This window comes from Festucalex cinctus, chromosome 7, assembly GCF_051991245.1.
Source record: "Festucalex cinctus isolate MCC-2025b chromosome 7, RoL_Fcin_1.0, whole genome shotgun sequence".
Taxonomy (NCBI): Eukaryota; Metazoa; Chordata; class Actinopteri; order Syngnathiformes; family Syngnathidae; genus Festucalex; species Festucalex cinctus.
The window spans coordinates 27,411,872-27,427,148 of NC_135417.1; the positions used below are offsets into that span (position 1 = coordinate 27,411,872).

General features: G+C 39.4%; 1 long non-coding RNA gene across 1 annotated transcript; it reads left to right on the forward strand.

Moving 5' to 3' along the window:
- The first annotated feature begins 6,564 nt into the window (after positions 1-6,564).
- LOC144022801 (uncharacterized) lies at positions 6,565-7,973 on the forward strand. Its single transcript, XR_013284403.1, has 4 exons — positions 6,565-7,551; positions 7,691-7,737; positions 7,829-7,879; positions 7,948-7,973. It is a non-coding gene; the product is annotated as an uncharacterized LOC144022801 (long non-coding RNA).
- Positions 7,974-15,277: the final 7,304 nt, after the last annotated feature.

Here is a 15,277-nt window from a genome sequence, read left to right on the forward strand (position 1 = left end):
AAAGTTACAATATTCGGTGTGGGGCATGATCAACATCTTAAGGCTTTTCTGACCAATTTTCAACTGGATCCCTTCAACGAGCTCAGCACAGTAGCTAAAAACGTAAAGTCTGACAATTATTGTTACCACTAGGTGGCGCTACATGGATAACTGAATTTTATCATATAGATGTTTTCAGGCCGTGACTATTAAGTTGCCTGATAAGTTTGAGATTTTTTGGAGCTTGAACATGGGAGTTATTAAGCATTTGCTCTTTCTGGACAAATGAAATTTTAAAGGCAATATTTGATGCCCCGCCCCCGTCATATAGTATTTCGAAAAGGCAAGATTTTTTCCCCAGTTGTTCTCTCAGGTCTTGAGATGATAAATGCCAAGTTTGAAGTCAATTGGATGAAAAATGTTTGCAAAGGGGGAAAAAGCACGACCACAGTGAATGTGCCAAAATAGGCCAAAATTGGACATTAAAAAATTCATAGCTCACTTCCTGTACATTTTAGCTACATGGTCCCAATAGACTTTTTTGTGCGTCTCGGGGTGCTACACGTGCCTGCCAATTTTCGTTGCTCTAGCTCAAACATGCCGGGCTTGGTTTTTATTTTTCTATGCTAGGGGGCGCTATAGAGTCGCGTTGTTATGACGACTTCATAATATCAAATTTTTCGCCGGGCCTGAGGAGTGTGCAAAGTTTGGTGAGTTTTCGTAAATGTTTAGGTACCCAAAATCGTGATCGTTTACGGAGAAAAAGAATAATAATAATAATAATAATAATAATAATCCGATCGAAAAACAATAGGGACCTCGCAGCGGTAGCTGCTCGGGCCCTAATAATAAATAATAATTTTTACAAAAACAATAGGGACCTCGCAGCGGTCGCTGCTCGGGCCCTAATAACTAGAGCTGCGAGCAGCTATAAAGGGCCCTCGCAGCCCGGGCCACGTTGGGGTACTTGCACGTTGGGGTACTGGCACATTGGAAACAGAATTTTTTTGAAAATGGCATGATAAACCATTACGTGGATTTTTTTTTTTTTTTCCAGGTGTGATGAGTGTGTCAAGCTCAATGGGTTTTGGTGATTGTTAAGATGTGCAAAAATCAGTGTCTTTTTTTATTTTTAGGCAATGAGTTGCCCTGATTGGTATTTTTTGTAAAGGTACATATACACATCATCGCTCGTACTCATTGACCAATATTGCTTTTATTGTCCATAGAGGCGATCAAAAAAAATAAAAAATAAATTAAACTAAATAAAAAAGCACATATGTTTGGATCGGTCTGATGCCAGTGAACATATTGAGTGGTGGAAAGTAAAAGAATATTCATAAATGACTTAGTTATCACACTTACAATAAGTTTACAATTTTTGTAAAAACACCGTAAGTGAGGCATTTTTTTTTTGCCTCAAGGACTAGGTGGCGCTGTATTTATAACTGAATTTTGTCATAGAGATACCTTCAGGCCTTGACTATAAATATACATTTTAAGTATGGGATTTTTTGGAGCATGTACCTGGGAGTTATTAAGCATATCCTTCATTCACGATATTGCTTTTAAAGTCCATAGAGGCTATCAAAAATCAATAAAATTAAATAAAAAAATATGTATGTTTGGTTAGGTCTGATGCCAGTGAACATTTTGAGTGGTGGAAATTAAAAGAATATTCATAAATGACTTAGTTATCACACTTAGAATGAATTTACAATTTTTGTAAAAATACCGTAAGTGGGGTATTTTTTTTTTTATGCCTCAAGGGCTAGGTGGCGCTACATATATAACTGAATGTTGTCATAGAGATAGCTTCAGGCCTTGACTATAAACATACATGTCAAGTTTGGGATTTTTTGGAGCATGTACTGGGGAGTTATTAAGCTTATCCTTTTTCATTGCAAAATACAAATTTTGATGCCCCGCCCTCATCATATAGTATTTCGTAAAGTCAAGATTTTTCCCCCTGTCGTTGGCTCAGGTCTTGACACGGTCCAGGTCAAGTCTGAAGTTAGTCGGATGAAACGTGTAGGAGAAGTGGGCAAAAGTATGCCCCCTGTAAATGTGCAAAAATCGTCAAAAATGGGACATTCAAAAATTCGTAGCTCACTTCCTGTTCATTTTAGCATATGGGTCCAAGAGACTTTTTTGTAGGTCTTGGGCTTCCTAATACACCTAAAAAAAATTGTAGCTCTTGCTTAAACGTACAACTGGGGCTGTTTCGTTAAAAATTTCTAGGGGGTGCTATTGAGTCATTTTTGTAAAAATAGCACAATCGACGATAGAAAATTGCTAATTTTGCCAGGCCAGATGTGTGAGCCAAGTTTCATGTGTTTCTGGGCCAGTTTAGGCCCTCAAAATTGGCGTCGTTTTCTTGGCGAACAGCGCTTAGCCACGCCCACAGCGATTCGCGAAAACTCACAAACTTCGTGTTGTGACAGCATGAAGGCCGACACCCTCATCTTAGCAAATATGAGGTAGGTCCAGTTAACGTGGTTGGAGAAAAACATTGAAGAAAAATCGTAAGAAAAAAAATTGCCAGTAGGTGGCGCTATCAGTAAGATGAAATATAAGTTCGTAGATGTCTTTACGGCTGGACTCTCATCAATTGTGTAAAATTTTGAGAAGATAGCATCATCTCGGTCAAGTTAATGCAGCTTTTCTTGTCACGAAAAATCTTCAGACTTTGCGACACCGTAGCGGCCACGCCCTTTGGCGAAAAGTTACAATATTCAGTGTGGGGCATGATCAACATCTTAAGGCTTTTCTGACCAATTTTCAACTGGATCCCTTCAACGAGCTCAGCGCAGTAGCTAAAAACGTAAAGTATGACAATTATTGTTACCACTAGGTGGCGCTACATGGATAACTGAATTTGATCATATAGATGTTTTCAGGCCGTGACTATTAAGTTGCCTGATAAGTTTGAGATTTTTTGGAGCTTGAACATGGGAGTTATTAAGCATTTGCTCTTTCTGGACAAATGAAATTTTAAAGGCAATATTTGATGCCCCGCCCCCATCATATAGTATTTCGAAAAGGCAAGACTTTTTGCCCAGTTGTTCTCTCAGGTCTTGAGATGATAAATACCAAGTTTGATGTCAATTGGATGAAAAATGTTTGCAGAGGGGGAAAAAGCATGACCACAGTGAATGTGCCAAAATAGGCCAAAATTGGACATAAAAAAATTCATAGCTCATTTCCTGTACATTTTAGCTACATGGTCCTAATAGACTTTTTTGTGCGTCTCGGGGTGCTACACGTGCCTGCCAATTTTCATTGCTCTAGCTCAAATGTGCCGGGCTTGGTTTTTATTTTTCTACGCTAGGGGGCGCTATAGACTAACGTTGTTATGACAATGTCAGAATATCACATTTTTCGCCGGGCCTGAGAAGTGTGCAAATTTCGGTGAGTTTTCGTGAATGTTTAGGTACCCAAAATCGCGTTCGTTTGCGGAGAATAAAGAAGAAGAAGAAGAAGAAGAAGAAGAAGAAGAAGAAGAAGAAGAAGAAGAAGAAGAAGAAGAAGAAGAATTTTTACAAAAACAATAGGGACCTCGCAGCGGTCGCTGCTCGGGCCCTAATTCTTACAAAAACAAGAGGGACCTCGCAGCGGTCGCTGCTCGGGCCCTAATAATAATAATAATAATAATTTATACCAAAACAATAGGGACCTCGCAGCGGTCGCTGCTCGGGCCCTAATGAATAAAATGTTTTACATTGGTGTCTACTATTTATTTTTTCTTTGGCTAGATTTGGACCCACATTAACAAAAAAAAATTAAATTAGCAATGACAAGTAAACTTTAATTTATCAAAGCATCTTTAGTAGACTTTTTTTCATTTGTGGTTATCACTTCATTAATCACATTCTAAGCGGCTCTAATAGCTCTTTCAAAGAAGTTTGTAGCCATTCGGAATAACACTTTTGTTTGCTTTTGACTGTTGTTAAAATATTTTTATGCCTTTTGTATCTGTCTAACCTGGTAATAGCCAGATTGATATTGCGCTTCACTCAAGGGATGTTCTCCACAATGCTTGTATCAATCTGGGACTACTCCATGGTGATTTGCTTAGGAAAGGCGGGACATTCTGTACAATACTTCAAGCTGACTGGACGATGCGGCATCTTGTACACGTTTGTTTTGACCAATCACGGCCACGGATGAAAATGTCTTTGTTCTCGTCGGGGGGGACACAAACATATTTACCAGCTAAAAATGCATAGAGCGCCTCTTGCTGTTCAACATTCAACAAGGAAACTGAGTAATTCTGTAAGAACATAATTAATTGCAGCGTCCATTCGTCCATGTTAGGTTTGTTTGTTTGCGCCACCGTCGGCGCTGGCTTCCTGGTTTCGTCACAGCGGCATGTCCCGCCCCAAACACAATGTTGGTCTGTGATTGGTCCGAACCACCAGTGGTACGTATCGGTGGAAATCAACAAGTACAAGATGTATTCTCGGGAGTTTGTGAACTCACAAATACCGCAAGAAATCATCTTGCGAGAACAATGTTAGTATTTGTTCTCCTCTTCTTTCGTCCTGTATTTGATTTGCTCTTTATGACCGTTATTTTGTTAAACTACGCAGCTTTACCTATTAGAGAAAATAGAGTAGAAGAAAGCCTTTGCTTCAGCCTTGTGAAAGATATGTATATTTTCCAGTGTTTCTTCAACTTGCTTAGCTTACTCTCCCCTCTTTTATGACCACAGAGAAACTAACACTTGTCAGTACCGATTTAAAATAAAGAGAGAAACGAAAAGCAATTAAAGTCTTGTCTTCACACAGACTTCTGTTGACATGAGACAGCAATTTACCACTAGGTAGAAACAATGATGACTTGCTAAACTCAGGTTTCCTTATAATCTGACTAAAGGCGTGTGTAATACATGACCTAAATTATATAAGAATATGTGTGCACACTTGAGCAAAAAAAAAAAAAAAAAAGACACACCAGGACATTTAACAAAGGCCCTTGGAGATGGATAGAACACAGCAATCTATGCAGGTGAATTGGCATCTTTATGATAGTGCCGCTGAGCAGACTGCTAAATAAGGCTTTTTGTTGCCCAAAAATAAAGAGTCAGGACTGTGGTGATGTGAGGCAAGGTGGGACAATGCATACAGAGGAGGTGCAAGGACAATTGAGGGAAGGAGAGGAGTGAGAAATCAGGGGAAAGGGCTGGGGCTTTTCAGACTGTGGTGTGGGCACGGTTGAATTGAGGAAAGGTGGGACCGCATGTGAGATGAGTACCTCAGAAAATCAAGCAGCAGCTTTATTACCCTGAGTAGCAGCATAGTTTGCTGTGGCTGTCTGTTCCGGTGCTGTGAAAAGAGCAATAACACGCAACATAATGGGATTGTGCCACTGTGGATTGCATGTGAACAGGTGGGGTCCTTTGGTGTTTCCACAATTCAGGTTAGAGCTGTATATCAAATTGAAGCTGTCGTGTTCAGTATAGGCTGCATATTTCGCATTTGAACGTAATCTGGCAATTTCGAAAATTAAAAGGAGTTCTTCCATGTTTTATAATATAATATACCGGTACTGTGCATAATAAACAAGGTAATAATAGTACTTCAATTGTTCATTTAGTGTGTAAATAAAACATTCTAATCAATAACTTTATGTCTGCCAAACTGTGTTTTTGCTAGGCGCATTACAAAAATGCCCCACCTCCAACACATGCACCAAATCTGAATGAGTGGGGAAGCAGAAAGATACAGTCCATAAATTAAAAAAAGCCAAATAGTCCGTCCGTCCATCCATCCATCCATCCATCCATCCATCCATGCAAGGTCAGCATATTATGCCAGGTTCTCAGTGACTGTGGTACGGACACGGAGCGGTGTCAACACAGTTTGTAATTCACGCCTAGTGCAGTGCGTAAGCTGTATATGTCAGGAAATCTGCACCCGCGAGATGACAAGTTTCCGGGGGTTTGGTTTGGTTTATTGGTTTTGAACATATAAACAAACACATTACAAGTGTAACAAAAAAACAAGTTCAGATAAAATAAAAATTTAAAGGAAGAACGGAAAATTTGTCAACAATATATTCCATAATTTACATGTTCAAGGAGTAGGAAGAAGTAAACGTACTTATCTAGTCCTACTCCCGATTATTTCTATATATTTTTTCCATATATATGTATGAATATATTTTTTCACATTTATATATATATATATATATATATATATATATATATATATATATATATATATATATATATATATATATATATATATATATTTACCATTACCATTCAGTAAACTTGTACATGTACACTGTAAGACTTGTATGAAACTATTATTTATTGATCTGAAACTTCAGTTTTATAACTGCGAGCCACTGTATTTAACAAACAGGTTGCAACCTTTTTCATGTTAGAACAGCATTGAAATAAAATATTAAGGCTTAATGTTCCATCAATATAACATTCTTCCATGCTTAAGGTGTGAAAGTTAGTTTAACTCTTTGGCAGCCATAAACGTCATATGACGTTTCGTATAAACCTAGGGTATGCCGCCAAAACGTTATTTGACGTTAACCATGTTTTTTAATGGAAACGGATGGAGGAAAGCCTTGGGCAGCTGTGCTCCAAGTATCAAGCCGATCGGGTTACTATAATGAGTATTCCTGGCCACTAGATGGCTGTGATGAGTCTTTTGGACAAGATCGGGTAGGAGACAACAGTAGAAGAAGAGAGGCTGAGCTAGAGTGTTGAGGGGGAGAGAATGGCTAACTTGGCTAAGGGAGTCAAAATTAGGGATAGACCGATAATCGGCCGGGGCCGATTATCGGCGCCGATATTTGGCATTTTGACAAATATCGGCATCGGCCATGTTTTGAATCTGAAGGCCGATAAAGCTCACTGAGCAGGGGATACTTGCGAACGTAGCGAATTTGGGGTTTTCATCAGGATTTGTAAGATGTTCGCAGTCAGTTTTTATTTGTCGTAAACACATTTGGAACATATTCACACAATTTTTCACCGCAAAAATCTTTTTGAAACGTTTTTACGAACCCTAACAAAAACCCCAAATGAGCTACATTCACATGAATTTGTTACTCAGTGAGAAATTATATATAGTTTGAAAGAATTCCCTCCCCTCCCCATTTTACTGCAAATGAATATCGGCTTGAAATATCGGTTATCGGCCAACTTGACTACAAATAATCTGTATCGGTATCGGCCTTGAAAAAACCATATCGGTCTATCACTAGTCAAAAAGGCTACAGATGGCAATCAGCTCACACTTGATCCTTATTTTCAAAGCTCAAAAGCATCGACCAGTGCTCAAGAGCACAGTGATGACGAGATTAAGTCATAGTTGAAGCGGTGATGCGGCCGTTTCGACCACGTCCTAAGGCCCCACCGGCTAGCGATGCTAATAACCTCCTAAGGCCCCACCGGATAGCGATGCTAACACCGGAGAAAAGTGGTGTACAACGGAGCACTCTTGCACAGATGACGTTTCATCGGACGATGACGACTACTATGGGTCCGATGCAAGACAGTCTTGGGACAGTCTTTCGACAGTCTTTCGTCCTCCAAAGAACGTGAAGGTAAGCTCTAACATGCTAAGATATTGCTAGTAAGATTACTTTCCTAACTTTTCGGGCGATCTGCTAGCAGCATGTGTAAATGTGCTAATATACACTAGAACATCTATTACCTATACAAACGTGAATGTATATTTTATAGATCGTGCTCACAGCAACGTCCGACCGCTGGTTCTACGACAAAGAAAGGTAAAAAAACAAAACAAGAACGTTTTCAATACACCGCAACAATAAAAGGAAAGTCTTTTGATTGTATTGTAATTGTATATGTTTCTTTCAGCTCCTACTCATAAGGCCCAAAGTGACCCTTCTCACAGTGAGCAGAACAAAGGTAAAAAGAAAAGATTCTCCACAGCACTAATAAAATATTTGATGGTAAACGTCTTCTATAATTTACAGAATGTGCATCAACCAATACATCCAAGAAAAAAAGGTAAACATATGCACACACACACATTGCATCACAGTGCTCTAAAATAATATATGATATTGAAATGTATATTTGCAGATCCCAAAGATTCTGGCTGGCATGAAGTTGATGAAGTTGGCTGGCAGCCAACCATCTTCCCCTTTGCTGCAAAACCAGGACCAAGGGATGCTGCAGCAGAGCTGAATTCCCACCAGCTGACATCCTGGAGCTCTTCATCACGGATGAACTTCTCCAGCACATCGTTCATCATACCAACCTCTACGCAAATCAGTCCATACAGAAGCAGACCGACAAAAACTGTGGTGCAAATCCTGCTGCATCCCCCTTGCACGCAAGGGATTGCTCCACAATATAGCACACAAAAAGAAAAATTGTGTAGTTGAAACATCACAATTGTAAATAGTAACACGTACACACACCACACATTCGCAGTTGCGCACGTGTAAATAGTTTGCAAAGAGTTTTCCAAATTGTTTGTTCGGATTGCTACTGTTGAATGTAAATAAACTGTTATTTTACAATCAAAAAACACTTTTTTATTGTTGGGGTAGTGTTTTATAGAAGTTTAGGTGTTTGTAGAATCACTCATGCAAAAAAAAAAAGTGCCAAATTCACTAGAGTGCATGAAATAACATCGTTTCACAAAAAGCTTGATTTCTCCGTATTTTGGAAGAAAATAGAGGATTTGGGTGAAACGAAGCTGTTTTCTATTGTTGATTACTGAAAATCTGAATAAGGTAGAAACAAACTTTTTTTTTTTTTTAGATGAAAGATGAGACTTCAATCTTTCATTTGGTAGTATCCGCGTTTCCATAGTCTTAACACAACATTTTCTGTGGAGCTTGAAAGATCGGTAAAATTCTGTAAATCAGCTGGCACTATGGGGTTACCTTTTCCGAAAATGGCTGGCAGTCAAAGAGTTAATATTTTTCCATCAAAAATGGATGTTAAAAAATCGATTCGGCTGCCTATTGAATCGATTCGAGAATTGCGTGCTGTAGTATCGCGATATATTGCCGAATCCATTTTTTTAACACCCCTAATTATATATATATATATATATATATATATATATATATATATATATATATATATATATATATATATATAGAGCTGTCAAACGATTACATTTTTGTATATGTAACTGCATGTTGACGTCGGAATTGGGTCCAATTAATTGACGGAATTTGCACATCGTTTTGGAGTACAGTACAGAACTGGTCTTCGATCGACTAGCGCAGTGGTGTCCAAACTATGGCCCGGAGGCCATTTGCGGCCCGCCGTCCATTTTTCAGTGGCCCGCGACATATGCTAAAAATGGCGTTTGACTCAGTTCAAATAAAACAAACAAAACAAAAATGTTTGGAGATGGTCAAAGTAAGAAGGGAGGGTATCAAAAAACAGGTGCCATTAAAGGCTATTTTAGTTAACTAAAATTAATGAAAAAAACAAACTAAAATTCAAAAAACAATATTGTTACCCTACTAAAATAAAAATAAAAAATGCTTTGTAAAAAGCGAACACTAACTGAAACTACATTTTATGTTTACAATAACTAAAATTAAGTATAAGTTATCGCAAACATGTCCTTCGTTTTAGTCTTTGGTAATTATTTTAATGCATGAGCCTTTGGGGATGATTTTAAATGTTATTTTTGGTAGATTTATTTTGATATAAACCGGAATAATGATGTTTGAAAGTATGTCACACAGAAGCAGCAGCCAATAAAAAAAAACACCTTCAGATGACGTTGCTTCCATGGTGTTTTTTTTTTACTGTATTGCGCACAAGTAATACACGTAAAAAAAAAAAAAAAAAAAAAAAAAAAAAAAAAAATACTAATTCTGAAACTAACAAACTAAACTAAAACTAAGCATTTTTTTAAAGAACTAAACTAATAAAAACTAATAGAACCACCCTGAAAGCTAATAAAAACTAACTAAAATGCCATATTACAAATAAATTGGTTTATATACTGTCGCATTTTTCTAAATATGCAAAAGCACAAACAAATTATTTGTACAATTTTTAGGACTAAACACAATTTCTCTTCATAACATTATGTGGCCCTTGCGTCCTTCTGATTTTCTGTATGTGGCCCTCAAATGAAAAAGTTTGGACACCCCTGGGGGGAACGGCCTCCGGCCAGCGGGTCATCCTGTCCACCATCGTCAGGAGGTAGGTGAAGCCCTGGGAAAGAGGAAGCGGACCTACGATGTCGACGTTGACATGGTCAAACTTCCTCGCAGGGACAATAAAAGTCTCCAAAGGCGCCTTGGTGTGACGGTGGACTTTGGCTCGCTGAGAAGCCACGCATGAATCGACCCAGGCCCGTACATCTTTCTTCAACCCAGACCGGACGGACTTCTGAGCCAATAACCTCACAGATGCCTTCCTGCCGGGGTGTGAGAGACCGTGCACCATGTCGAAGGCGGCCCTCTGCCAACCAGTGGGCACCAGCGGTCTAGGCCAGCCCATGGAGACGTCGCACCACAGCTCGACTCCGGAGTCGTCGACCGCCACCCTTTTAACTTGCAACTCGGTGTCGGAGCCCCGAAGCAACTGGGTGCCACGGTCGGAAGCCTGGTCGGCTGCCATCCGGGAAAAGTCGAGGCCCAGCTGTACCGTGTTGACGGCTGCCCTGGATAGACAATTCGCGACCATGTTGTCCTTGCCAGCGATATGTCGGATGTCCGTGGTGTATTCAGATATGAACGATAGCTGGCGCTGTTGCCGTGCGGACCACGGCTCGGACAACTTCGACATGGAGAAGGTGAGGGGCTTGTGATCGACGAAGACCGTGAACTCACGGCCCTCCAGGATGAAGCGGAAGTGGCGGATCGCCAGCCTGACAGCAAGGAGCTCCCTGTCGAACGTGCTGTACCTGCGCTCCCGAGGGACTAACTGGCGGCTGAAAAAGGCGAGCGGCTGCCACGCACCTTTGACGCGCTGCTCCAAAACGGCCCGACGGCAAAATCGGATGCGTCAGTAGTGAGGGCGACCGGGGCATCCGGGCGCGGGTGGGCCAACAAGGCCGCTCGGGACAGCGCGGCTTTCGTCTCTTCAAAAGGCTTGACTCTCACATCCGTCCAGTCCACCGCACGGTTAAGAGCCACACCCTTAAGTGCATCGTAAAGCGGGTGCATCACATGGGCAGCGTGGCGGAGGAACCTGTGGTTAAAAGTCACCATCCCGAGGAACTCACGGAGAACCTGGGCCGTCCGGGGTCGAGGAAAAGCGGCAACAGCTTCCACTTTTGCTGGGAGCGGGGTGACGCCGTCCTCGTTGATAAGGTGGCCGAGGAATTGGATGGAGGGCACACCAAAGACACATTTAGCTCAGTTAATAATCAGTCCAGCCTGGCTGAGCTTGGAGAAAAGCTGCCGGAGGTGTGAAAGGTGTTCTCCGATGGAGGAGCTGGCCATTAGGATGTCATCCAAGTAGACGAAGACGAACGGAATGTCCCGGAGAACAGAGTCCATTAGACGCTGAAAAGACTGGGCCGCGTATTTAAGGCCGAATGGCATCCCGAGAAACTCGAACAGTCCGAAAGGTGTTATCACAGTAGTCTTCGGCACATCGGTGGGGTGTACTGGAACTTGGTGATATGAAGAGTCCAGCCTCTGAGTCTTCAGTGATGAGGTCGTGCACGTACGAGGGCGAGCAGCTATTTGAAATTTTAAGTCTTCCAAATAGCTGCTTTAATATATAAAAGAAAGTTTTAAATTTTAATTAATTGATTTAGATTAACTTTCTAAGTTGAAACTTTATTTTAGGAGTTGAGATCAATCAGAATATTTGTAATTACTGTACTTCAACTTAATTTAGTATGTTGTACACTCAAAATTCAATGTTGGTCGGCTAAAAACAATTCAAGTTGTCATAACTTAATATACTTTGCTTGATAACTTATTTTTTTCCTCAACATTAACTCAATTTTAAGACAATATGAATACTCCCACAATGCCTTTGTTTCACCATGTTCAAGCTGTAAATACCAGTTTTTCTTTCTGTTCTCAATAATGTGTAGTTGTTTGCTTAATGAGTCATGATTAATACTGTGTAGTGTTAGGAATCAGGGAATTTTCTATATACATTATATTCTTTTATTATTCATTAGATTTACATTAAAGTACATGGATGCACCGTTACGAAGAAGTGTGTGCTGTTATTTATTAGTTTATTTTTTTAACAGTTTGACAGCACTAATAATAAAATATCCAAATTATTTGACATAACGCAATCTTTTTTTTTAAGAGCAATGAAAATACCGGTAGTTACTTTTCCTAGTAACAAGTTACTTATTATGAAGTAATTCCTATCACTAACTCAGTTACTTTTTTGAGCAAGTAATGAGTAACTATAACTAATTACTTTTATAAAGTAACGTTCCCAACACTGGTCAGGAAGTCGGATTATAAAAATTCTAATCCAGAACTGGGCTAGACACGTGTCACCTCTACAGCAAAATAAAGTAGTTTTGACTTTCAGACAGAATCAGCATTAAAGTCCTGCACTTGTCCTTGACGTTAAATGCAAGCACAAGTATACATGCATTTAGTTTGCCTTACTGGAATTGAGACCTAATTCCCCTCAGAAACATAGGAATCCAGAAGGAGAGATTTCAGAGACACTGGTAATTAGACTGGGGGGTGGATACATTTCATTATGCCCAGAGAAAGATGTGGCTAAGCCTTGGGTTCCCCTGTAATCCTTCCACTACGCTGCCCATTATGACTCAGCCCCAATCCACCACAGTAAAAGTCATCACATTTCTGCAGCCATACTGGACCAGACGAGCCAGCTGCCTCAGGCACACTTGACACCAGGCTCGTCTCCGGTGACTGAAATCATGTCTGCATAGAGCTGAAGTTTTCTTTCTCTAAGGTTGAATAAGAATGAAGAGAGCACCATTTAGCTGCCCCGGTTCAAAGATAAGGCTAACGACTGTAATAGGCCCTCTGGGAAATAGATACTCTGGATAATAGAGATCTGTCATTGCTAGCAGTCCAGCCATATTATGCAGCACAGTCTGCTTTGTTTATACAGGTATACTATGCTTTATCAAACTTGGGATTAAGTACCACTCCTATTCTTTATCATTTTGCTGTTGTAAGGTTTACTTCCTTGCCCATTTGAAGCGGTGTCGGCAAAGGATTCTGATTGTGTGTTTGATCTAATACTTGTAAATATTACTGCACACTAATGTTCTCGTTCATTATCAAAGAATGCAGTGTTTTTTCCCCCCAGTTTTCTGTCATGGCTCGAGTCATGCATGAGTAATGTTTGGGTCTTGTCTCATGTCTGGGGTCACGCCTGGGTTAAGTTTGAGTAGAGTTGGGTATTGATGTAACTGCATCCAGTTTCAACTAGTTTAGGCTATATGATGTCTGGACTATGTGATGTCAGGAATCTTTTATGCTATATGATGTTTGTTGATGTCAGGAACTATCTGTAATTACTGGGTTAATAGCCAATCAGAGGATTCCATGTCAGTACTAGTACTCACATGTCTAGCCACAACCAATGAGATTGATGGGCCATCTATTTAAGGGTCTGAGATCAGGTCGGTGCTAGGACCTATATTATTTTTGTTATATATAAATGATCTTTGCGATGCATCATCAAGATTAAAATATGTACTATTTGCTGACGATACTACAATACTAGCGTCAACCAAAAACCTTCAACAACTTGCAACAGAGATAACGACAGAACTTAACAAACTCAAAGAATGGTTTGATAAAAATAAACTTTCATTAAATACACTTAAAACAAAAGTCATGTTCTTTGGTAAATTTAAAGAGGACACCCAAATTAAAATTGTGAATGTTGAAATTGAGAGGGTAAAGGAATACAAGTTTCTCGGTGTGATATTAAGTTACAATATTAGTTGGAGACCTCAAATAAATAGCATCTGTTCCAAATTAGCAAAAAATATTGCAATAATGAGTAAATGCAGGTATTTGCTTGATAAAAAATCACTCCACATACTTTATTGTTCACTTGTTCTTCCATACTTAAGCTATTGCATCGAGGTCTGGGGAAACACTTATAAAACAAACTTGGAATTTTTATTTAGACTACAGAAGAAAGCTGTTAGGATTGTGCACAATGTCGGATTCAGGGCTCATACGAACGCATTGTTTCTGGAATCTAAATTATTAAAGCTTGAAGATCTAGTAAAACTTAGATCTTTATTAATATTATATAAAGTAAATAGCAGTCAACTTCCCAAAAAAATGCAACAATTGTTTTCTTATAGAGAGGGTAATTATACTTTTAAGAGAGCACATCATTTTAAGGTACAGCGTGTTCGTACGACCCTGAAGAGCCATTGTATAAGTCGAAGAGGGGTTAATTTATGGAATGATCTAGGAAATGACCTAAGAGTGCTACTAATATCCACCAATTTAAAAAAATTATACATGATAGTTATTTTTAATAAATATGCTAAAGAATTATATTAGATACAAGGTGTCTCTAGATGGAGAGAAGATGTTTGGAATTAAATGTTGGGTGGCATTGCATCTGGAATAAGGTGTGGTGTGACTGTAATATAGGGACTAATAATTGTAATTTCCATTTGTATTTGCTTTACACAGTATTTTGTACTGGTTTCTTTCTCATTTTCAATTGTTATAATTTATGTTTTCTTTTATGTTGAGTATTAATGATGAGTGGGAAAAGTTTGGGCTCTTGTATTATTATATTATGACGGGGTAGGCGACTATAAGCTTTTGCTTCATCCTACTCCTTTTGGGCATTAACAGTATACTGTCTGTTTGATCTGTCTTGTTTTTTTTTTATGCTCAAATAAACTAACTAACTATCTGTAATTATTGGGTTAACAGCCAATCAGAGAATTCCATGTCAGTACTAGTACTCACATATCTAGCCACAACCAATGAGATTGATTGACTGTCTATTTAAGGGTCTGAGAATTGTGTGTTTTGCCGGATTATTGTCCACCTGTTCCTGTGTACAGCGTCTCTGAGTTTCTGTGCCTCTTGATGTGAATAAATAGATAAAACCTTATTTGTGGATGCGCCTTTGGGATCCAAACCTCTCAGCACACAACATATTCCTAACAATCAAGATTCTCATTTGTATGTGGCCAGGAAAGAAACATTTATTGGAGGCAAAAAAAAAAAAAAGGTGGGTGACTGGTCTACCATCGCCAATCACTGGTGGGCGTAAAACAACTACGGGCAAGATCAAAAGAAGCAATGAGCCTAGTGTGAGAATACAAAGAATACGTTTGACAAATGGACATTGAATACAAATTGGTGTGTGTAT